Source organism: Eleginops maclovinus, chromosome 19 (assembly GCF_036324505.1).
Source record: "Eleginops maclovinus isolate JMC-PN-2008 ecotype Puerto Natales chromosome 19, JC_Emac_rtc_rv5, whole genome shotgun sequence".
Lineage (NCBI taxonomy): Eukaryota > Metazoa > Chordata > Actinopteri > Perciformes > Eleginopidae > Eleginops > Eleginops maclovinus.
The window spans coordinates 18,925,938-18,938,825 of record NC_086367.1 but is presented as its reverse complement, the minus strand read 5'-3'; positions in this window follow the sequence as shown (position 1 = coordinate 18,938,825).

Genomic DNA, 12,888 nt, shown 5'->3' with positions numbered 1-12,888 from the left:
TAATGATTTCCTCTGATGTTTTAATGAAACAACTTTATTTGGTTTGAGATTAAAGGAAAAATGGACAATTGCTATGTTTAATACCAGCTAATTTCTCTTTGGAAACACCTTACAAGGTCCTAAAGTATACTGCCTAAAAGTGCTGAAGTTGCCATAAAAAAAACCCAAATAAATAAGATAATTAAAAAGAAAATGTAGGGAAAAAATTAAATTAATTATTAATTAAATGATTTAATTAAAAAATGTAAAATAATAATATGTACAGCAATAGAAAAATAGCAAAGAGGATTTTTATTTATTTAGATAACACAATTAAAAAATAAAAATCACTTTCATGCTACCTGCAAATGTAATTAAAAGTTGAGGCCTTTATTTCTAAATGTCTTTTCTTTCTTATTTGATTTATTGAGTCTGGTATTATTTGTTGTAATGGTCACCCATACAAGGGACTTAAAGTTAAACCATGTTCAAACAAAACTAAATACAAGTAAATATGATTCATGATTGGAATAATATTATGGTTATTCCACACACTGGCTGAATTGCTTTCCAATGCTGTGATTTCCAGCTTTAAAATGACCTTAATTAACATTTTACTATCTTGCATGTTTGGCTGATCTGCTGTTGATTGACAAAAAACTGACACCAGTAAATAATTGCAAGTAACGACCTAACATGCAACAGTGACGGGTCTTATTATCGGGATTAGCTCGCTTTGTTTAATGTGACAGCGTTCAGAAACCTAAAGAAAAGAGACTAAACTTTGTTAGCACTGAGGCAACACTACGCTCATTGTGTTGCACTTCACACACACACATCGAAACAGAATGACTGACAGCAGGAACAGTTGCTTCAGTCTTCTACACAATTTCAGCCTTGCATCACTTTAGGGAAATGTGACTGTGAGAGGGGTACAGTAGCTTTGCTCGTGCACATGCAGGCTGCACGGTTGCACACTATGTCATCATTGTACTCATAAAAATCAAAGTATGAACAACCATTTGTCCCACATTTGGTCACTTTTAATTACCATGTGGAAACTTTGTGCTGAGCCGCACCCGGGGAAACACAGTACAGTTGCCTGGATACAAAACAGATGTCAGTATACGTATGGCGTCACACGGCCGCCTACATGTGAACTCTTTATTGTCTTCAAATAATACACACACACCTTGGACTGACTGTGATCTTGTGATGGAGAGTGCCAAATGAAACCATCTGTTTCAGAATGAGACTCACATGACTTCCAGAGAAAACAATTGTCACCACCTGTAGGAAGTGTTGGCCTCGGGACGGAACAGCTTCAGCTGGTCTTAAGTCTCTATACTGAATGTGGAAATGTTGTCTCTTACATTGTATGTGACGTTATTTGTTGGCTTATTATGAAGGTATTGTTTTTGTACACAAAGCAAAACAATATGTTGTTGTTTTCTTGGTAAAGGGCTGGAATACTGACAGACTTCAGATGAGTTACATGTTACAATAAATGAAGACGATTAAGGAGAAGAGGTTGGATTTGTGCCTCTTCCCTTATGTCACTTCACTTTTTTTGTGGACTTCAACTCGGTAATTGAGGTTGAGATGCTAACAAGGGAAAAAAATGCTATGTAATATTTGATTTTAGTCCCTTATGACTTGGGCAAAGTAGTTCCAGATACAGCATACACCATTTCCATCCAAACTGAAATATCGTAAGATAGAGAATGGAGCGGCATTAAAATATGTACCAACATCCCCAGGATAAACTGTAATAACTTTTGAAATGCTTTGACTTTAACTCCTGTTAGGCCTATTTTGGGCCTGAACAATTAACAAATGACCTTCCCAACAGCCGCAGCTCCAAGACCAAATAAAGAAACCTCCTGTAGACTACACTCAGCAGATGAAGTGATTCTGGACTCAAGGTGTCAGGTTTGGATCTATCTGCTCTTTAACTGCTTTTCCAATAAGGGGATATTAATTCCTCCCTGTGTCTTTCTTTTCTTTTTGGACCAGTCCCTCTTCATGGAGGGGAGCGAGACTTTGTCTCACATCATAAAACAATATTTCCACCATCTACAGTTATTCCCTAAATAGAAACTTGCATACCGGCGATGTGAACGGACTCAACCGATCCACCAGATGTCCGAAAGCTTCATCGAGGTGACCAAAAGCAGCCAAATTTGAAGAGAATAAAAGGTCCTTTTAATTTCTTGTCACTTTTCATGGTGGACCAGTACTTCAAACATAAAGCAGTGACCTCAAATGTCCAAAAAGTGGTTTGCTGTCAAGTTTGGCGTTGTTGAGAAGAAATATAATACTAGGGAACATTTATGGGTTCATTTGTCAGAGTTGAGGTATACCTTGAAGCCTCTCAAGAATCATAACAACTCATTACCTTATAAGCAATACATTTTTCAAGCTTTGAGGGAACACACGTCTCGATATATTCTTTTTTCAGACATTTTATGGAATGCCAGTTAATGGGAAAGTGAATTGGGAGAAGATGTGGTGTAGTTTTACAAAACTCAATGCTTTGATTGACATGATTGTATTATCAAGTAGTAAAAGTACTCAATTGCATTAGTATTGCCATTTATTTCAATCAGATTTGATGGACACCATCTAGGCAACACGAGCAAACAACACACTACCCATCGTCAGGTTTTCAAATAATGCTAAATCCTGATTGGTGCACGGACATACAGTACATGACATCACCCATCCTGCCCTCTTCAAACCAGTGAGAGGGAGTTCTTCTCAACCGAAAAAAAATGAAAGTGATGGAAATTTGGCAGCAGATATTGTATTCATAAAGGATCCTAACTCCCATAGTAGGAAGCTGATTGAGAAAATGGGTTTTCCAATGTATTAACTGTGTATCCCGTGCTAGTGCTTCAATAACACCCAATTCAAACTAGTCAGGTGTCAGTCTGACGCCGTGAAGCAGCTGTTCAGAGACTCTTGATCTCATGTTGGCTTAACTTCAGCCACAGTCAGGAGGGTGGCTGTTAGAAATCACTTCTTTGTTTCCCATTCAGTTAACCAGGCTGAATTAATTACTGTGGCGCCTCCTTCTAATTACATTTCACAATTCAAAAGCGCTTATTGGGACCATTTAATCACAAGAAATGAACTTTGAAGAGTTGATTAAGATTCTTCCGATCACTATTTGTCTTGCCATGGGTTTAATTAAGCAAAACATCTGATGGGAGGTACCCAGTTAACAACTTTTAAATGAATCACACGTGCCGTCAGGAGCCTGGTTTTTGCATAGGGTTTAACAGTACAGTTACATCAGATCCTACGTATTAGTAAAAGGCGTCAGGGGCTTTATAAGCATTGTCCTCTTCATCACAGAGACAATGCCATCTGTATCCACATCCTTCCACTGTCCCTAATGATTTTTCCGAACCTTCAGATGCTGTCACACCTCACAAACCACATTTTTAATGTGGCAGTTATCAACATCTAGAAATCAGTGAGAAGCAGATGCGAGAGTTTAATCACAATACAGCCTCTCCCGCCGTCTGCTCATAACATCCTCCCTGTGGCCGCCTGAACACAGCCAGATGGACATGCATCTCGAGATATAAAAATGTGGAGGAGGATAATATTGCAGAGAAGCTGAACCCCAGAACCTCCCTGCTACCCCGACGGCCCAAACGGAGATCTATAATCTACCCCTACATGAACAATCCCTCAGCACAGGTGGACCGTCTGCTGTTTCACATTGTTGAGAGCAGTGAGGAGATATGAAACCATGGCAAACTGCCACTGCCCGGGCCTGAAGCCAAGGCATTCCCTCTCTTTTGTCTCCTACGCTCTGTATCCTCTGTGTCCCGCTCTCCCACCGGTCCCTCGAGGGCCTGCACAGCCCACGATGAAGGGATTTTTATCATGCTTTCAGTAAAGCAAGCTCCTATTATTGCTTAAGTCAGTAACTCAAAGTGACAAGCAGCCGTTCCAGGTAATCTCACACGTACAGTATCTGTGTCTGAGCTGTGATACTACATGGCAGGGCAGGGGGCAATTGGGGGTTGATGACAGCGAGGATAAGCCGTGTTTAGGCTCGCCTCTCGTTGGAGCAGCCAAAACATATCGTAGGTAAGTTAACCACGTATACAAAGACGTTCCCTTTGATTGCAAATCCAAAAGCAACAGCAGGCATGGCGATGAACTTGGTCAGGAAGAACTGAAGTGAGATTATAAACACACACGATTTAATTACAACTGATAGACAAAGGATGCTTTTGCAGCTCTGGCTAAACCTAGATGTTTGCCTGAATTAAATCATGTGACATTAGTTCTCTCTGCAGTGTCTGAGGCAAGTAGAGGAACTAAAGTCAGTCGCCTCACGTCTAAAAATGAGCTTTTGTGTTTTAGCTGATGCTGGATTAGTTACATAATGTTCTGCCACACCCTTCCAACGGGCAGGAAGCAGCTGTAAAACCGATCACATGGGACGGCGGGCTCCTCTTTTCCTTCTTTTGTCACCTTTTCCTGTTTTTCTGTTCTTTACTGCAGTCTTCCATCGTGCATATGTGATGCTGTATACCGTACATACACACACAATATACAAAGGAAAGGTTATAGAGTGTTATGAACAGAGGTGAATAATGGAAAGCATAAAATACATTCGGAAAGTTGCAGTTGCACTGCTCAAAAAAAAAAAAAAGGAAACTTGGCGCTCCGTTCTCTTTTTTACCGTTTTTCGTAATGTTCTGTTTTGCCGTTTGGAAAGCTGAGAGGGTGCTGAAGCACGAAGAGACAGCACAGAGAGCTCGGGTGGGACTCGATCCCAGGGTTGTACGTGGGCTGCAGCACTCAGATCCAATATTCTGCTATGAAACATTCATTGAGAAGAAAGGGGTTGAGCAACTTGGAAGAAATACATCCAAGATGAATAAATGTTTCTGACACTTTTGGCTCTCAGCATTGTATGCAGGTCAGAAGTCCATTAACATCTCAGGATACAGTTCTTGTGAAGTCCTTCAGTAACATCCCTGATCAGTTTCTTAGCAAGGGGGCTAAATTCAAATTAGGCAGCTCTACTGCGGAGACTTATATGTCTTTAAACTCATTGTTAAAGTTTTACAGCCTGTTATATTAATGTGTTGGCCCCGTCTTAACGACCAGATTTCTCAGCTGCAGGCAGACAAATTCACTAGCGCCTCTTTATTTTAATAATATGTCAAGGTTGTGTTAACTTGCTAAGAACTAAGAGGGATGAATTAAGTAGCCAACACGTCAAAAATGTGCACCAACTTGAATATGATGAATTTAATGTGATTGCAATAAGCTGTTTGACCCTTGATCCACAAAACCCCTTGGGAGAGACAATAGTAATCATTCAGTTATCCTGAAGTTTGCATGATTGAATGTCTGTGAATGCAGCAGCTGTTCTGAGTAACTCCACCTAATTCTTATCTTTAATTGAGCTTGGATATAAAAATAATGACCTAATCGTCGGGCCTGAAGCCACTGTGCACACACACATGCTCAAGAGTTGCAGAAGAGAAACAAGATGCAAACATTGAGAGGTGATTTCTTTCGGGTTCCCGGGCTGCTTTACTGTACATTTTGATATGTCAAATATAAATAAAGTCTGTCTGCATTTGACGGCCACGCCTGATGTCGTCACACTCATTGTCAACTATCCAGTACATGGGCAAAGCCTCTCGTTGTACAATGGACTCAGTGTCCAGGCTGCCAGACTGAGATGGAAAACAAGTGAGGAGGGGCGCTGAGCTAACAGCGCTGCGAGCGGTTTGTACTCACTTGTGGAGGAGGATGAGGGATGACAGGAATGTGAATGAGAGGAGATGATAGGTAGGTAGGGAGACAACAAAAGTAGAGAGGTTACGGATTGAGTAAATGTTGACTTTATGCAATTTTGGAGCGTTGGCAAGAGTTGGCAACACTGTACACAAACTGAATCGCCCAGCTAGAGAATCAAAGCTTAAATATTGTTTCCACAAATATGTCCCAAAAAGTGTTTTCCTCTTTAAAAAGGACATATTATGCTCATTTTCTGATTCATATTTGTATTTTGTGCCTCTACTGTGACATGTTTACATGCTTTTATGTTCAAAAAGCTCTTTATTTTTTCTCAAACTGCCTGTCCTCTTTTCACCCTCTGTCTGAAACCAGAGCCCAGTCTGCTCTGATTGGTTAGCTGGCTGGCTCTGTTGTGATTGATCAACCGCTTAGAGATGTCCCGCCCCTTAGCCTATAATGTACAATGGGTTAGAGCTCTAGCCAATAGAAGCGCAAGTGTTACATGGTGACATCAGTATGTATAAGAAGTAAACAAAGGAGTCAAATGGAGGCTTTTCAGGCAGTAGGGGAGTCTGGGGGAGAAATCCCTCTAGAGGACATTTTGGGATTTGAGCCTTTGCAGACTATATATGCACAACAAACCTATACAACACAATATATGGAAGGGGAAACCACCAAAAGCATAATTGGGCCCAATTAAATAAAAGGAATTTGAACAATAGTTTATTTTAGATCCTGTTTTTGTTTCCTGTGACTAAATTGGGAAGTTTTACATGTGCGCTTTAAGCCAGTGCCAACACACGAGACAACAGATGGACCACAATCCAGAGCAAATCTTTAGAGGATCTCGATTCTGCACACTTCAGCCTGCAAAGACCCCAGCTGTTGCTCTGATAATATTTCACAGACTTCTTCAGTGGTCTCGGAGCGTTCCCACATAGTGAAAGCCCACCGCAGGGACCCTCCAGAGCCTATCACTTGGGAAAACATTTTCTCTGCGATCGCCTTTTATTTGCCTGGCGAAGGATTCGCGGCCTGTTTGTGTTTTGGCAGAGGCGGTTGCCAAGGAGACGCGGGTTTCTCAGACGAGCAGCATTCCAAGTTATTTTGAATATCTCACTTAGAGTATGATCTGGAGAACTTTACTTTAACACACATCTTCAAGCAGGAAATGACTCCATTTTAAGTGGTGCAGGACATGGTGGACAGAAAATGAACCCACTTCAGATGCAAAATGTCTGAAGAATCATACTTAATATAGGTAGACATATTATTAGTGTTTGATTATTCATTGGTCTGTGGGTGGACAAGCTTGGTGGGGTTGCCAAGAAATGTGGCTCCAAAACCCCCTTCCACAAAAACCGTCATTTGATTTAGTCCAAGTAGAAATGTATCCAGGAAAACCACAAGGTTTTATGGTTCCCTTCAATAGACAAGAGCGTGGTTTACCCCTAAAAAAAAACCACTCTGCAATGTTTAGGAAAATTGTCTTTTAGAGTATAACTGATGAGCATGGCTGATCAGTTCCTATAGTTTTCATATCAGTTGTTGTTGCTGGGAAGCAGCACAACATTTTCAAGACTGCCAAGCTTTGGATTTCTCCACAAAGCCTATTGAAGATTTTGGGAAGTCGTAAAAATACAACGCTATAAAAAGTTTAGAAGAGTGGTGACTCTATTTTAAGCCTTTCCAAAACCCAAAATATCAAGGAATAGTGAAAGGAAATGATGAACAGTGAGTTTATCTGTTCTAATGTAAGCTGTAGACGTTAGCATGTCAGGCTAACTAGCTGTAGGCTACTTACAGCTGCTGTCACTAACCCAAAGAGCATATCATAAATAAACTAGCATGCATTAATTGATCAGGTTGGGTTAAAAAGACCCGTTCCCTCTGTGTTGAAGCTAAATCTAGGTCAAATTTGCCAAATACATAGTGTTTGAAAATACAAAAGCATATTTAAATTAAATTACATTTGAATTATAGCCTACAACAGTATGATTTTAAATCCTCCTTATCATACTTCATACTTTTATAGGCTTCTCGGCAGTAAACAAAATGTCAGCCAGTGTTTTCACCCAACAAATGGAGCTAACGTTAGCTTAATTTGCAAGTTAGCTATAGCTGCACAAATCTACAAGCAACAGTTGTTTTTGCAGCAGAAAGCAATGATGGTTAGAAGACTGGTTTTGTCTGCCACTATATCTAAAATAAAAGACCCCATTGTTTAGAAGAATTTTAAATGGAAAATCCGGCACAATTGTCATTGTAAGCTACACATGTGCTGTGCAAGAACGTTCTTTTATAAGCTGCTTAACTGTGTAACAGGGACAAACGCTGCCAAACCTTGGACACCACTTCCTCCAGTGCAGCAGCTCAAATATAAAAAAACATTTACTTCTGGGAGCTCTTTTTATCTTTCTCTACCACTGTGTGTGATTATGTCACCAATGGAAAACAGTCTGACTTTCCTGGACATTAAAGGAGCCCGATAAACACACCCCGATGGACCCAATTTGCTTGCTAGGCTTTGTCAGAATACATTGACATCTACACCCACTTCAAAACACATCTTGGTGTCTGGTGATCTGTTCAATGCAACATCAGATCCCTTGCTGAGATAAAGCTCGCACAGGGGCCTCACCGAGCTCCCAGAAGTGGACCACATCACACACAGTACACTGAAACTACGGCAACGATTTGGAATTGGGGCTGACTGAAATGGAGTGAGAGAGGAGAATTGTTTTCTGTAGGTGAGCCTCAATGGACTGCATTCTGTCAGACCATTGACTAAAAGCTTGACGACAACCTAAAACACACTGTGGACCGCACTGACGGTGGAAATTTGAATTCTAAAATATGATCCTTGTGTGAATGTTTCCAATTACATTACACTACATCACACACAGATCAAAATCACCTCTTGAAATACTGGTCGTTGCCACAATCTGGGAGAGAACAACAACAGTCCTAAACAGAAGAACATAAACACTGGCCACCCGCCATACTTACAGCAAACAAAATATACAGTCAAGTTTCCTAAATTCTTTCAAACTGTGTGTATTTCATAAGGAGTACACACATTACGTCAAACAAGGAGGTTATGTTTACGGCTCAGTTTGTTTTTCTGTCAGCTAGTATATAACGGAAAAACTTCTTCTGGCCCCAATCATCATGAAACTTGGTTAAAGTTGTGACACGAGCCAAGAAAGAAACCCAATACATTTTGGATTGATCCGAATCACAGGGCTGACGCACAAACTATGTTTCACTCTCATTAACTTTGTTATATAGGACATTTGTGCTGCATTAATTGCTTCATGTGATGTCAGTAAAATGGGAAACATTAGTGCCCCATTGGAAAACTTCACCTGAATGCCGCTCTGAAGTCAGAACAACAACTCAAAATCAGCTGAAACGTGATGTTTAAATGACCTGAGCAATAAAATAAAGCCCATCTTTTTTCCACGCATCAAAGTCGGCGAAACGACTTCCCAAATCTTGAATTGGGACCAATTTAGAAGCATCTGAATGCACAATTGGCCTGTAGGTCTGCTCTCTCCGAATAAGATGTATACTTAGTAGAAATGAGACGGTGCACAGGGGACAAAGTGACTGTCTAAATAAAGTCTCTTAAGTCTTTATCGAACACAACCTTTTCCTTGCATGCGGCCATTTGCCTACCTCCAACGCTTGATATCTAACTTCTGTATGAGGTTTTATGAGGTTTTCATGGATCTACAGACAGAACAGACATGCACGCTGGATGATGAATGGCTGTCCGACTGTTGATATTCACTGGCACACATATTCTGTCTGAAGGAAAGGCATTCAGTCATAAATATCATGGGATCTATTTTTTCCCCATCCACTTAATGCATTCTCCAGTTGCACAGCACTCACTGGTGGTCATTTCCAAAATACCAGCATTCAGCCATTATAGCACAAAACAGCATATGGGAAAGTGTGCAAGAGCAGAAAATAAAACTATTAAACATCAAACGAGAGATAATTTAGACACGTTTGTAGATGTAGCTAAGCATTCCTTTGGAGTGAACTCTGATTTATTTAAGCACCAATAATGGCTTACATTATGGGTAAACAGTTACACAGCCGGTTCATTATCCATGCTGCTTTAATTTTGTTCACAAAACAAAACATTTAACAACGTCATGTGTCCTGTTCTCCAGTCTGTGACACACATAGAGCACACCATTGTTTTTTATCACACTAGTAAATATCTCAGTTATTGAACGACCATGAAATCCGCTTGAGTAAAATGTACAGCCCGTCACTGGTAACTGTTCCTGCTGGGCCTCTTCGATGTGACTTACGAGGAGAAGTAGAGCACAAGCATGTAATTTCATGCACTTTGTGAATCATTAGTGCGGTGATTGATCCAAAGTGGGATTTATGTGGCAGTTACAGGATGAAAATGTAACTGTCCACAGCGTTTTCAGTCGATGATTGCTTAAAGTGTTTTGGTTTAAAGTGAGCTTTCAGCTGAGATGGAAACCAACCATGAAGCTTTTAAAAGAATCAAAAGAAAACCACTGTGTGATGAAAATAGGAGCGGTGGACGAGGCAAGCTGCTTGAATTGGTCTGCAGGAGTAATTTCAAGACCTCCTAACTTTGTGAAAGTCAGTGCGAGTGGTAACCACTCCTTTAAGTGCAGTAAACCATTGATGAGTAACCACCTGCACTTTCAACAGTTTGTCAAACACTTTATTCCCTTTCTTGCTGAGAGTTATATGAGAAGATCAACAAGTAACAGCAGCTTAGCTTAGCATAAAGACTGGAAGCGGTGACTCCCCATAAAACCACATCTTGTTGTTTTTTGTGTACAAGACTAAGCATGTTTATTTATGAGCGTTGTGAGCCAGGATAGACTTTTCCTGCTTCGTCCATTCTTTATGCTAAGCTAAGCTAAATGCCTCTTGGCTTAAGCACACAAACTGAGTGTGTTATGAATCTTCTCATTTACTACTCGGCCAGGAATACTCATACTTTAGCAAACAACTTTTTTGTTTAATTTCCATTTATTCTTTTTAAAGCAAAGAACACAAACCCTTTACAGTTTGCAGGTGACAGTCTTTAGCCAGACTTACTACAAAAGAGGACGCTACCAGATAAGTAACTACCTTTCAAAGAACGAGGCTCAATCATTGTCTCCACAGCAGAAGCATGCAGCAGTTTTGAGTATTCTCCAGAGAGTCTGGTCATGACGTCCAGCCTTAAAGCCCAACTTGGCACCATAACAGATCTTGGACATGGAAATTGTAGCCCAGTGTCGCAGAAGATAGATTTACGAGCCATCTTTTGTACAAGTCTGAACCTGGTGGAGCAGTCCATCATGCCCACAGACTGTAAACTTTGGCCAAGAAATAGAAAATAAAGCATGCTCATAGCACTTCAGTGGGAAATATCTTTAGACTTCTGATTGTTCTGGCTCTGTGACAAGTCTACAATGAGGTGATGCAAACACACCGAGTTCCTAAGAACTGACAAATGACTCTTGATGTAGCAACTACAAGCCCCATGTTTACATTAAAGTATCACCATTGTTATGTGCCAACAAATATTAAAATCTCTCTCCTGACATTTCTCTTTCTCTTAACAGGCCCGATGGTGCTGAAATAAAGCAGCGTGAGTTAGTATCACAGCCAGAACCGCGCTCTAATGAGCAGAAATCTTAACACATTCAGAGGGAAAGTCACACGAGACAGTCAACAGGTGCAACATTACAGGACCGTGGTCAACAGATATTTGACGCCTTTCCGTTAAAAGTGGTTTGATCTACAGTGACGATGGAGCTTAATGGATGAAAGCTGCTCTGCTGTGAATGGGAGTCGCCTCCAAGGCTGCAGAGGAGAACCTTGATTTACCGGCTGTAAGCAGCACAAGTTGTGGACGCCAGGAAACAAGGAGGCGAGTGTGTCTTTTGATCATTTATTGAGGTTGGGGAGGAAACCCCTTGCCAAGCCAAACAAAGTGTAAATATTTAACCAACAGTGTTGGACATATTTCTGCTGACTATTTTCTCATTCAAGTGGAAAACCAAAGCTCAGATTTGCAATCAGAAAAAGAAGCCAGAGGAAAAAGCTTCATGGCAGGCTACTAAAGCAAATGTGTCCAAGCAGAGGCAATAAATAAAATGGTAATAATGATTTAACCAGACATGTCATTAAGGCTCCATTCATTGATTTTTTGGCTCCTGGACTACTGGGCAACACACTGTAAACACAGCATAGAGATATTATCAGCTTTGTTGTAAAGATAGCAAACAAATGCAGGCAATAGAGCAATATAATCATTGATTTGGAGTTGCTTTTGTGTCCCTCTGATGAATCCAAGTTCAATCTTCACTTGTCTTTCTGGGCAACTCCTGAGGAGAATATCTGGCTTTTAAGCTGCCAATACTATTGTTTTTACTAGCTAGTTGCTAACTATGCCGTCAACTTTTTGATACTTTTGCCGAGTGAAATCAGAAAACAAAGTAGCAGAAAAAGACACATTTTGAGTTTGGAGACACTGAAACACTCATGGTGTCACACAAGGGAGCTGCGTTAAGGGACAGTAATAAGTAAAAGAATGAGAATATTTAAATAAAGGAACATAACATATGAAAAGAAAGCATGATAATAAGTTATTTTGCAAAAGAAGAGGCAGGAATCACTTTGAAGCAGCGATTAAAAAACAACAATACCACTAAAAGCTATTCAAACATGATCCACAGTCTTAATCTGCTGCTTTGATTAGAATAATATCCATCCTTAAATCCCACAGCCTTTCTATATAAAGGAAATTGGATTCTGCTTCTGGAAAATCCCAGTCATACTCTTCAGAATAAAAAACACCCTTCATTTGCTTCCTGCATGCCTGGTAACGATTCAGCAAATGAGTTCCAGCAAAGGCCGCTTTACACAGTGAATTTAAGGTGATATTGTAAAAGTGAGTTTCGAAAACCAGCAAATAAACAGGTCTGTAGTATGTTGACGATTAGAACAAACACAGCTGATCACAAGAAAACCTTCTGTCAACAAGCAGAACGTGAGACCGTGTGAGAAAGACTGAGATGCTGCAGTGATCCAGAAAAAGACGTAGTTAAGAGTGAAAGATGATGTTTCTCT